Below are 10,332 nucleotides of genomic sequence, written 5' to 3'. Positions count from 1 at the left end.
AGGAACCCAAAGGTAGGATAAAGGAGGTTTTGTGCCTTCGGTGGTAATCTTTTTTGGCTCACACCTGTGTGTCGTACTCTGTGTGTCTTAAGCTTTCAATTTTCTTTACAGAATGTTACCCATAAAAAGGGCATATAAACAGTTTGTATGGTATATTTTTTTTCTGAAATAAATGTTTATCCTATTACCAAACGAAAACCAATAGTATAACAAGTGATCGTATGAATATGAGCTGTGAACTATAAATATTTTTAGACTATGGTTTCCAATCTTTATTTTTGGAACAATATATATTTCAATGTGATGTCATAGCAAATGATTATGTTTGAAGTAAACAAATACTATAAGCAAAATTGGGACACCAGCGTTATTTTTTAGAATTAAGTATTTTTACTCTTTTTGAACGATAAACACCACAAAATAATGGGATAAATAGAATATCATGTGAGTGTTGGAAAGAGATCAAGTTTATCATGCTCGGCTCAAAAATTTTGTAGCACTCTGAAAGTCTAGCACTACATGTTTCTCATCCTATAAACTTGATCTCTATCCGACAGTTACATAATATTCTATATATACATTAAAAAGCATTTATTTAATGAGTTCCTAAAATACATATCTTGCCATTCAACCATTGATGCAAAATTTATTAATTTATATTTAAAGTTGTCTCTAGGACACTTGCGGCGCTTAAAAAAACAAAAAATAGTGAATAGTTGTTACTTAGTATTATATTGTGGTGGTACGCTAGCAAATTTTGTTAAGTTCAGGTCAAGAATTATGAGTTTGATTGAAACTAAAGGCTTTTTATTTGGCAGGTGATAACAATTAATCAAATATGCTTGTTAAGTTTTAGGAGACGAAATACACAAACAAGATTCAGTATTTTGTTTGTTTTTGATTTCCAAATTTAAATGATGTATTGTGCAAGATTTTGTAACTGTTATGTGAAAAATTACAGAATCTGCATGCAGTGGATCTTCTGCATACTCATGTCACTGGAGTGCTAAGTCACGGGCATGGAGGGTTTCATGCCTATGTGGACATTAATGAATATCCTCATGATCCCAACTTGACAATCAACATCATACTTAAAGAGCTACTACGTCAAGCCAAGGCAAATGTGAGTAATGTTTGTGCACATGTTATCTTACATAATTATACTTGGAAGACAAAAATTGTAAGCAGGCCATTCAAGCACCTACATTTCTGAAAATAACCAAAGCCCTTGACACTAATGAAATACCACTGACGGCTTTTTTGGTAAAGATGGTGATAGTACAGTCAGTATTTTCAGGGGTCTCAATCTCTGGTTTTTGGGGTTTAAATAAGGCCATATTTCCCCAGCAAAAAGTATACAGTTCCCCCATTTCAGATAAAAATGCAAGACAATTGAATGCCCTAGACCCAGAATTGTCAAGTTCAAGTTCAAAATGTTTCAAACTAAATAAAATTGATAGATAAGTGTTAACTGTTAATAGATTGTAGTAAAAAGGACAAATTAAGTGATTAAAACAAATATTGTAATGTTTCTTATGTTTTGGTTGAAATTCTCCTATGGAAAATGATGCCTGATTTCGCCCGCCTCGGTGTTCCCCCAAACCAGAGTGAGACCCCTGGTTTATGAATTTGTATAGAGGATTATAAATTCTTGCTTAGGTTGGTTAATAGGATAGATAACATCAGAATACGAGTCATACAAAAAGCATTAGTATGATAACACATTTTCGCCAGACTAGCTATATTTGTGTATGATCATGTGATATAAACACTGACCATCTTACTTTTATTGTTTTCCCTATGTTGTAGTTTTACTTGTTGTTTACTCTAGAGAACAACACTATTGTGCAATAATTTTGTGGATGTTTTTATTCCAGAACAACTTCCTGCCTCCAAATTTGTTTATCCAAGCAGACAACTGTTGGAGGGAAAATAAGAACCGTTATGTATTTGCATTTCTGGAATTGTTAGTGGCAGAACAGGTTTTCCATGAGGTGAGTGTTGATTTCAAAGATCACAGTGTCTGTTTTACGACAGTCTTTCTTAAGGATGAGTATTCAAATAATTTCATTTTCATTAACTTGATTATTTGAATATTCATGTGCACTACTTACAATTATTCAACCTCTGTAGCATGATTTAGTAGAAATGCTTATTATGCCCCCCTTCGAAGAAAACGTATTCACACAATGGCTGCTACTACAACTTATAGCCCATATAGGGGGCATGCATGTTTTACAAACAGCCCTTGTTTACCAGGTAATCGATAACGTCGCGGAAACACGTCTATTCAGGGAATCGATAGGGATCGTAAAAGCATGTATCTATCAGGGAAAGGATAGTTACTATAACTAATTAACTTTAGACATGTTATTGTTGCCAACTACTGTGTATCATATATATCACTAAAAACATGATAGTTTTGAATCCTGCAATGTTTGTTTTCAAAATTATGGAATTGCATCTTTTTGGCTTTTATTTCAGGTAACATTTTTGTAGCCTTAACATATAAATTATTTATATTTGATTATTAAATGAATAGTTTTTCTTAGTATTATTCCATCTTGTAGTTTATGCATTTTTTTCAAATAAAATTATGATAAAACTTGGGAAAGGCATTATCTTGTTCAGCCATTGTCGACTTTATTGACTGAAGGTATTTGATTTGTCGGATTTGATAATCATATATTATATTTCAGGTTCATATGTCCTTCCTTATTGTTGGCCACACGCATGAAGACATTGATGCAAAATTTAGTGAGGTGTCCAGGCTGTTAAATACTAAAGATGCTGAATATTTTGATGACTTTTTAAACGTTTTGAAAAATGCAGAGCGTATCACACAATTATTTGATGTTAAGTCATGGATTGAGGGTGATTTGAACAAAGCTGACCACATCACCCAACCTTTGCACTTTAAATTTGTTTCTGTGGACGGTGGTGTAAAAGTGTTTTATAAAGGGGTTCAATCTCAGCCGTGGTCAGCCCTTAATGGGAACTTTTTGAATAAAGCCCCAAGTGGAAAGCCAGAAATATTGAAGCCAAATTTTAGTAAAATTGAAATAGATAAAAATGTTAAACAAATTAAAGCTCTGAAACTAATTTTCAAAAAGCAGGATAGTACACAAAAGTGGCTAGACTTTTACGAATCGCTCAATTCCAACATGGACAGTTTAGATTCTGGAAGTACCGGTATTTCCTTTAACACTGCTACCAAGACAACCTATAAGGCAGTCCTTTCCACCAGGACAAGGAATGGTTCCTGAAGTTCGTGAACTGATTGAAAAGGAAAACAGACAGCCATTGGTGAGCTTTTTCTACAGTAAGGTCATATATTGTTAGCTAACCTGAGCTCACCGTACTCAGGGTATAATTTTCCCCCCCAACTGATTTGATAATCATCCATATTGCATTTCTAGCATATAGTATATACTCTGAGAATATACATGTTGAGTTTGTAAATCTTAATCAACCACTCGGCTAATCTTAATGAAACTTGGCAGGAATGTTCTTTGCATAACTCATATTACCATGGAAATGGATAGGTTTCCTTATATGTATATAGTAACATCTAGAGCTTAGAGCTCTAATATTTGGCATGAAACATCATATGATGAACCTAAACAGTAAACAAGAATGTTAAAATTATGCCTCTTGGGTCGGAATTTGCCCCATACCAGGGGCCAAATGTTTTTTCCTTAAATGTATATAGTGAAAAGTTAAAAAAACTTCTCTTAAATATTAAAACTAAAGCTTTGATATTTGACATTAAACATCGTCTGGAATACCTCTACCAATATTGTTCAAATTATGCCTTTAAGGGTAAAAATTGGCCCAACCCTGAAGGCAAATATGTTTTCCTATATGTATATTGTAAAAACTTCTTCCCTGAAACCACAATGCCAAGAGCTTGGATATTTGCTTTCAAACATGGGCTGATGGACCCTTACAATATGTAATTTGTAAAACAGTATGAGATACATGTATAATAATAAAATACAATATTGAGGTGTAATTTGTATAATTCAAGGTACAGATAAAAAAGCGAAAAACTGGAGACGAAGCTTCTGACCTCAGGGTTGCCAAAAAGAAGAGTAAATATATATGATATTTATTATTATCATAAATCTTGAAAATATCATTAAAGTTATCTTTTTACATTCGTTATAGAGTTGAAATTCATTTGTTATGTATTTAGTTTGAATTTGACAGGATCAGGAAGAACAAACTTAAGTTTAAGTATGTTTTACAGTAAAAATGTGACAATAAAATAATTATGAACATTATTTCATAAAAAATTTGTTTCTACTTATCCTAATCAAACCCATCTGTAGAAAATTATTGTGTATTTTTAGTGTACATGTAATCCATATGAAAATATTCCATTGAAACATTTCAGATGATAACACTTCTGGTGGGAAAGGGTTTGGCAAAAGGAAGAGAAGATTTATATATGGTTTGTATATTGCTCTTTTTTTTCTTTGAACATATAATGGTTTTTATAAGAAATAAGTAATAATAGTATTAAAACTGATTAATATTAAAGGGGCCTTTTCACAGATTTTGGCATGTTTTGTAGTTTGTCTTTAAGTGCTTTATATTGATAAATGTAAACACTGGATCTAAAAAGCTCAAGTAAAAAATCAAGAATAAAATTTAAAAAAAAGGAAAAAAAGTAGCCCCCATCAGGGCTCGAACCAGTAACCCCCAGAGTCCTGGAGTAAATGGGATATGGGAATCACGACCGTCCATCTGTCCCAAGGAGCATAAGTTTGTCATTTATAAAGCGAAATTCCTTAAACTTGGTACAAAAGATCCTCATCATTAGACTGTGTATGCTTAAATACCAGTTCCCTACCTCCAAGGTCAATGTCACTATTATAGGTCAAATGTCTATATATAGTACAATGCTGCATCCTGTTTGTGTCCAGAGCATAACTTAGTCATGTATTGAGTGAATTTTATTAAACTTGGCACAAATATTTTCAATCGTGTGTCGCTCTTTCTGTTGCCTAAATCTAGTGGAAGACAAGGTAAAGGTTAACTTTCATCCATTTTTTTAAAAACGGAATTCCCATGCCTTGAAGGAACACAACTTGAATGATATTTTCTCGCAAAATAAACTCGATACTGCAACTAGTGTTCTACAGATATTAAAGCATTAATTAAGCCTTTATATGTTTTGTTAACATTTCTTGTATTCTCACGTTTTCAGCTTTTCAAGGTTTAAAAATGCATTTTGTTTGAAGTATTGTTGAGTAGCCTATTAGGCATTTAAAATAAAAATAAATTATTCTACAGCTTGATTTTCAGTACGTTACAGGACGGCATATAGTGATTGCACTGTCCGTCCGTTCATATGTCTGTCCGTCACACTTGCGTTAAAGTGATATTATGGGCATCTAACAGTTAATAGGTGTCTATCGCAACCGTTGTTTATTTTTGGTGTTTTCACTTCATATATACTTAGATTTGTTAATGCAGCATCAACATGCTAAAACAATATCCCTGAAAGAGAAAAATAATGCATTTGAATTAAATTGAATATAAACTGTACTTTCGTTTGACAACTGGTCATGCTTGTACGATGTGTACCTAAATTTAGTTTTAGTGCAGATTCGTTCATACGACACAAAGACACAATTTTGTTTTACGGATGGCTTACAGGACTGGGTGAGTCACGTAAGATATCGAATATAAAATATATTTTTAATAACAACTGGTAGCAAGATGAGTTGCAGATAATTGGTCAGTAACTTCATTTTAAGTAACTTGTTTGACCTGTTAATTCTTTTCAGCTCAATTCAACAGTGAAAAATGCCCATAATATCGCTTAAAGGTTTCGAAAAATGCTCATAACTTGTATGTCGCTTCAGATGTAACCTTTATAATTGGTATGCATTTGTATATGGACAAGGCCTTTCCATACGCACACAAATTTTGACCCCTTTGACCTTGACATTAAACTTAGGGTCCGCTTTTAGGTTCAAACTCTGCCTTTAGGTTTTGAAAAAGCGTTTTTTGGGGGCATATGTCTGATGGAGAAAGCTCTTGTTTTTGTTTGGCATTGATATGTGGTTTGTTTATTTAAGACACAACACTGTGCAGATCACGACTGGTCATGATTACAGATGAAGAAAGGAAGAAACATCTGTGGATAAAATTCTTGATGGACCTGTATACTTCATTTATGCAGTATATGCACATCTTGTTGCTCATTTTGTATGTGTTCTGCTGCCTTTTTGAAGGATATATTTTGTTTATTTTAAGGTTATTGCAAGAACTTCTGCGTCAATCTTTACTAGAACACATGGGTTTATTCCAACCCAGAGTTTCATTTTATGGTGAAATTGGATCAGTCAATTAAATTTGTTTTAGCAAATATACGTCTCTGGTGGGCAAAAATAAGACACTATTATTGAGGTGTAGTGTTTAACAATTTGTATCCAGTCAAATGTTCCTTATTTCGCCAGTTGTCTTTATAATCCCCCGAAAGTATTGAGTGAGATGTCCTTTATAAGCTATTGTAACTGTACATTTGTTCATGTGCATTTTTCTACCAATTTTCGATTTCGGTTTAGAAATGCTTTGTATGAACTTGTCTTCACATAAAAATGCTTTATTATGTCCCCCTTCGAAGAAGAGGGGTATATTGTTTTGCTCATGTCGGTCCGTATGTCCGTCTGTCCACCAGATGGTTTCCAGATGATAACTCAAGAACACTTAGGCCTAGGATCATGAAACTTCATAGGTACATTGATCATGACTCACAGATGACCCCTATTGATTTTGAGGTCACTAGGTCAAAGGTCAAGGTCACGGTGACCCGAAATAGTAAAATGGTTTCCGGATGATAACTCAAGAAGGCTTATGCCAAGGATCATGAAACTTCATAGGTACATTGATCATGACTCGCAGATGACCGCTATTGATTTTCAGGTCACTAGGTCAAAGGTCAAGGTCATGGTGACCCGAAATAGTAAAATGGTTTCCGGATGATTACTCAAGAACTCTTATGCCTAGGATCATGAAACTTCATAGGTACATTGATCACGACTCGCAGATGACACCTATTGATTTTCAGGTCACTAGGTCAAATGTCAAGGTCACAGTGACCCGAAACAGTAAAATGGTTTCCGAATGATAACTCAAGAACGCTTATGCATAGGATCATGAAACTTCATAGGTAAATTGATCATGAATCGCAGATGACCCTATTAATTTTCAGGTCACAAGGTCAAGGTCAGGTGACTTGAAACCGCAAAATGGTTTCCGGACGATAACTCAAGAATGCTTACACCTAGGATCATGAAAATTCATAGGTTCATTGATCATGACTGGCAGATAACCCCTAATAATTTTCAGGTCACTAGGTCAAGGTCACAGTGAGTCGAAACAGTAAAATGGTTTCCTGATGATAAATCAAGAATAATTAGGCCTAGGATCCTGAAACTTTATAGGTACATTGATCATGACTAGCAGATGACCCCTATCGATTTTCAGGTTACTAGGTCAAGGTCACAGTGACAAAAACTAATTCACACTTTGGCTGCCACTTCAACTGACAGCCCATATGGGGGGCATGCATGTTTTACAAACAGCCCTTGTTAAAATAGATTTTGTGAATTTGTGATTGCTAATGTTTAATTTTTATGTCTCCGAAGGAGGGCATATAGTGATCGGACTGTACGTCTTTCCGTCACACTTTGCGTTTAGGTTTCGCGTTTAGGTTTCAAAAAATGCTCATAAATTCTATGCCCCTTCACATAGCAACTTGATATTTGGTATGCATGTGTATCTCATTGAGCTGCACATTTTGAGTGGTGAAAGGTCAAGGTCATCCTTCAAGGTCAAAGGTAAAAAAAACATGTATCAACGCAGCGCAGTAGGGGGACAGTGTGTTTCTGACAAACACATCTCTTGTTTTATGTTCTATAATATGTTTGTATGTCAGGAGAAACAATAAAGTTTTGTTTTTACAATACATACTAAACTTGTGGCAGAATTGTTTAGTAATGAAAATACAAATTGCAGCAATTGCATCTGTTAAAGAACTTTGAATGGTTATAATTGATGTAAAGATTGTTTTATTGAAATATTTCATTTTTAAAATGACTTCACATGTTGAAAAACATGTTATGTATTTTTTATAAAAAAATTAATTAATTTTAGTTAGTCATAAAAAAATATTGAATCATTCACACTCTTTTATAAATGTTCTGACCTACTGACTGGTGGATTGCGAACATAATGGTATACCTTTGTGTGTGTTTGTATTTATTATTACATGTTTTATAATTAAAAAATAAATTAAGAATTATACATTTAAAAGTCGTTTACCTTCCATTTTTTTCAGTGTGATTTTTTCTGTGTGATTATGCATATCTGGAAGTGTGTACCGCTGGCTTAACATTTTCAAAGAATTTATCTCTCTATGTTATTATGAACTTTAGGGAGTTTGTACCGCCGGCGTAACATTTTCAAAGAATTATCTGTCTGTGTGATTATGAACCTTAGGGAGTTTGTACCGCCAGCGTAACATTAAGAAATATCTGTCTGTGATTATGCATAGTTTGTACCGCCGGCGTAACATTTTGTCATTGTAGAGTTTGTACCGCCAGCGTAACATTTTCAAAGAAATATCTGTCTGTGATAATGCATAGTTTGTACCGCCGGCGTAACATTTTGTCATTGTAGAGTAACATTTTCAAATATCTGTCTGTGTGATTATGAACCTTAGGGAGTTTGTACCGCCGGCGTAACATTTTCAAAGAATTATCTGTCTGTGTGATTATGAACCTTAGGGAGTTTGTACCGCTGGCGTAACATTTTCAAAGAATTATCTGTCTGTGTGATTATGAACCTAAGGGAATTTGTACCGCCGGCGTAACATTTAGAATTATCTGTTTGTGTAATTATGAACCTTAGGGAGTTTGTAACGCCGGTGTAACATTAAGAAATATCTGACTGTGATAATGCATAGTTTGTACCGCCGGCGTAACATTTTGTCATTGTAGAGTAACATTTTCAAATATCTGTCTGTGTGATTATGAACCTTAGGGAGTTTGTACCGCCGGCGTAACATTTTCCAAGAATTATCTGTCTGTGTGATTATGAACCTAAGGGAATTTGTACCGCCGGCATAACATTTAGAATTATCTGTCTGTGTGATTATGAACCTTAGGGAGTTTGTACCGCCGGCGTAACATTAAGAAATGTCTGTCTGTGATTATGCATAGTTTGTACCGCCGGCGTAACATTTTGTCATTGTAGAGTTTGTACGGCCGGCGTAACATTTTCAAGAATTATTTTGTCATTGATTCTGAGAGTTTGTACCGCAGGTGTATTAAATTGTGATTATGATCCTCTGAGAGTTTGTACCGCCATTGTAACATTTTCAGTAAATTTTTCTGTTGAAGGATTATGAACCTGAGTTTGTACCACTAGCATAACATTTTTTTAAAGCATTTGGGATGGTTGTACCGCCAGTGTATAGAATGAACCTTTGGGAGTTTGTACCGCCAGCGTAAATAGTAAGAGAGTTTGTACCGCCAGCGTACCATTTTTTGTTTAATTTTAAAGTGGAATGAATGTGATGAACATTTGGGAGTTTGTACCGCCAGCATAACATTTAAGTTAATTATTTGTTGATGTTATAATGAACCATTGGGAGTTTGTACCGCCAGCGTAACATTTTGTTGTTGTAGGGTTGTACTGCCAGCATAACATTTGTATACTTTGTTATAAAAAGTTACAAAAAAATGGGTTTATTTGTAGGAAATATCCTTGAAAAAGGCCATTTTAAAAGGGATTCTGTGGAAAATCCCTTTTTAAAATATACTGCTTTTCACAGTTTTCAGTAATCTTAATCCAGTGCTGGGTCTAATGAAAAATTAAAATCTCATTAAATATAGAAATAATCATTACCAATGTAATCAATTTTCAAAAATATTGTTGAAAAGTACGGAAAATCAATGTACGGTTCATAGATCTATAGTAACACATGCTTAATATGGTTTCTCCTACAGTTAAATCCAGACGAAAACAGTTTCCTTGGATATTATGATAAACGTTATGTACCTTTTACACAAGTTTCTTTGTAGGAAATTTGAAACACCTAGGGCATTGGAGGAGAGATGACACATTTAACATTCCGCCCCCATTCTGAGTCAATAGTTTTATATTGATCGCAAGAAAAAATGTTGAAAACTGAGAGGTCGCAATTCGTATCGTTAAAATACCGAAATATTATATATTTGTTCTTTTTTTTCCATGGATGCTTCTGCATTTTGAAGGTAAAACTATTTTAGTTAACACATTTGCAAGAAGCAT

The 10,332-nt window shown here is 34.1% G+C and overlaps 1 long non-coding RNA gene across 1 annotated transcript; it reads left to right on the top strand.

Annotated features, from left to right (window-relative positions):
• Nucleotides 1-3,185: 3,185 nt before the first annotated feature.
• Nucleotides 3,186-8,883, top strand: LOC127868895 (uncharacterized). The gene is made up of 4 exons (XR_008044299.1): nucleotides 3,186-3,306; nucleotides 4,031-4,094; nucleotides 4,400-4,456; nucleotides 6,093-8,883. It is a non-coding gene; the product is annotated as an uncharacterized LOC127868895 (long non-coding RNA).
• Nucleotides 8,884-10,332: the final 1,449 nt, after the last annotated feature.

This window comes from Dreissena polymorpha, chromosome 2 (genome assembly GCF_020536995.1).
Source record: "Dreissena polymorpha isolate Duluth1 chromosome 2, UMN_Dpol_1.0, whole genome shotgun sequence".
Taxonomy (NCBI): Eukaryota; Metazoa; Mollusca; class Bivalvia; order Myida; family Dreissenidae; genus Dreissena; species Dreissena polymorpha.
The sequence above is the reverse complement of the archived record's forward strand: the minus strand, read 5'-3'. Positions and strand labels throughout refer to the sequence as shown.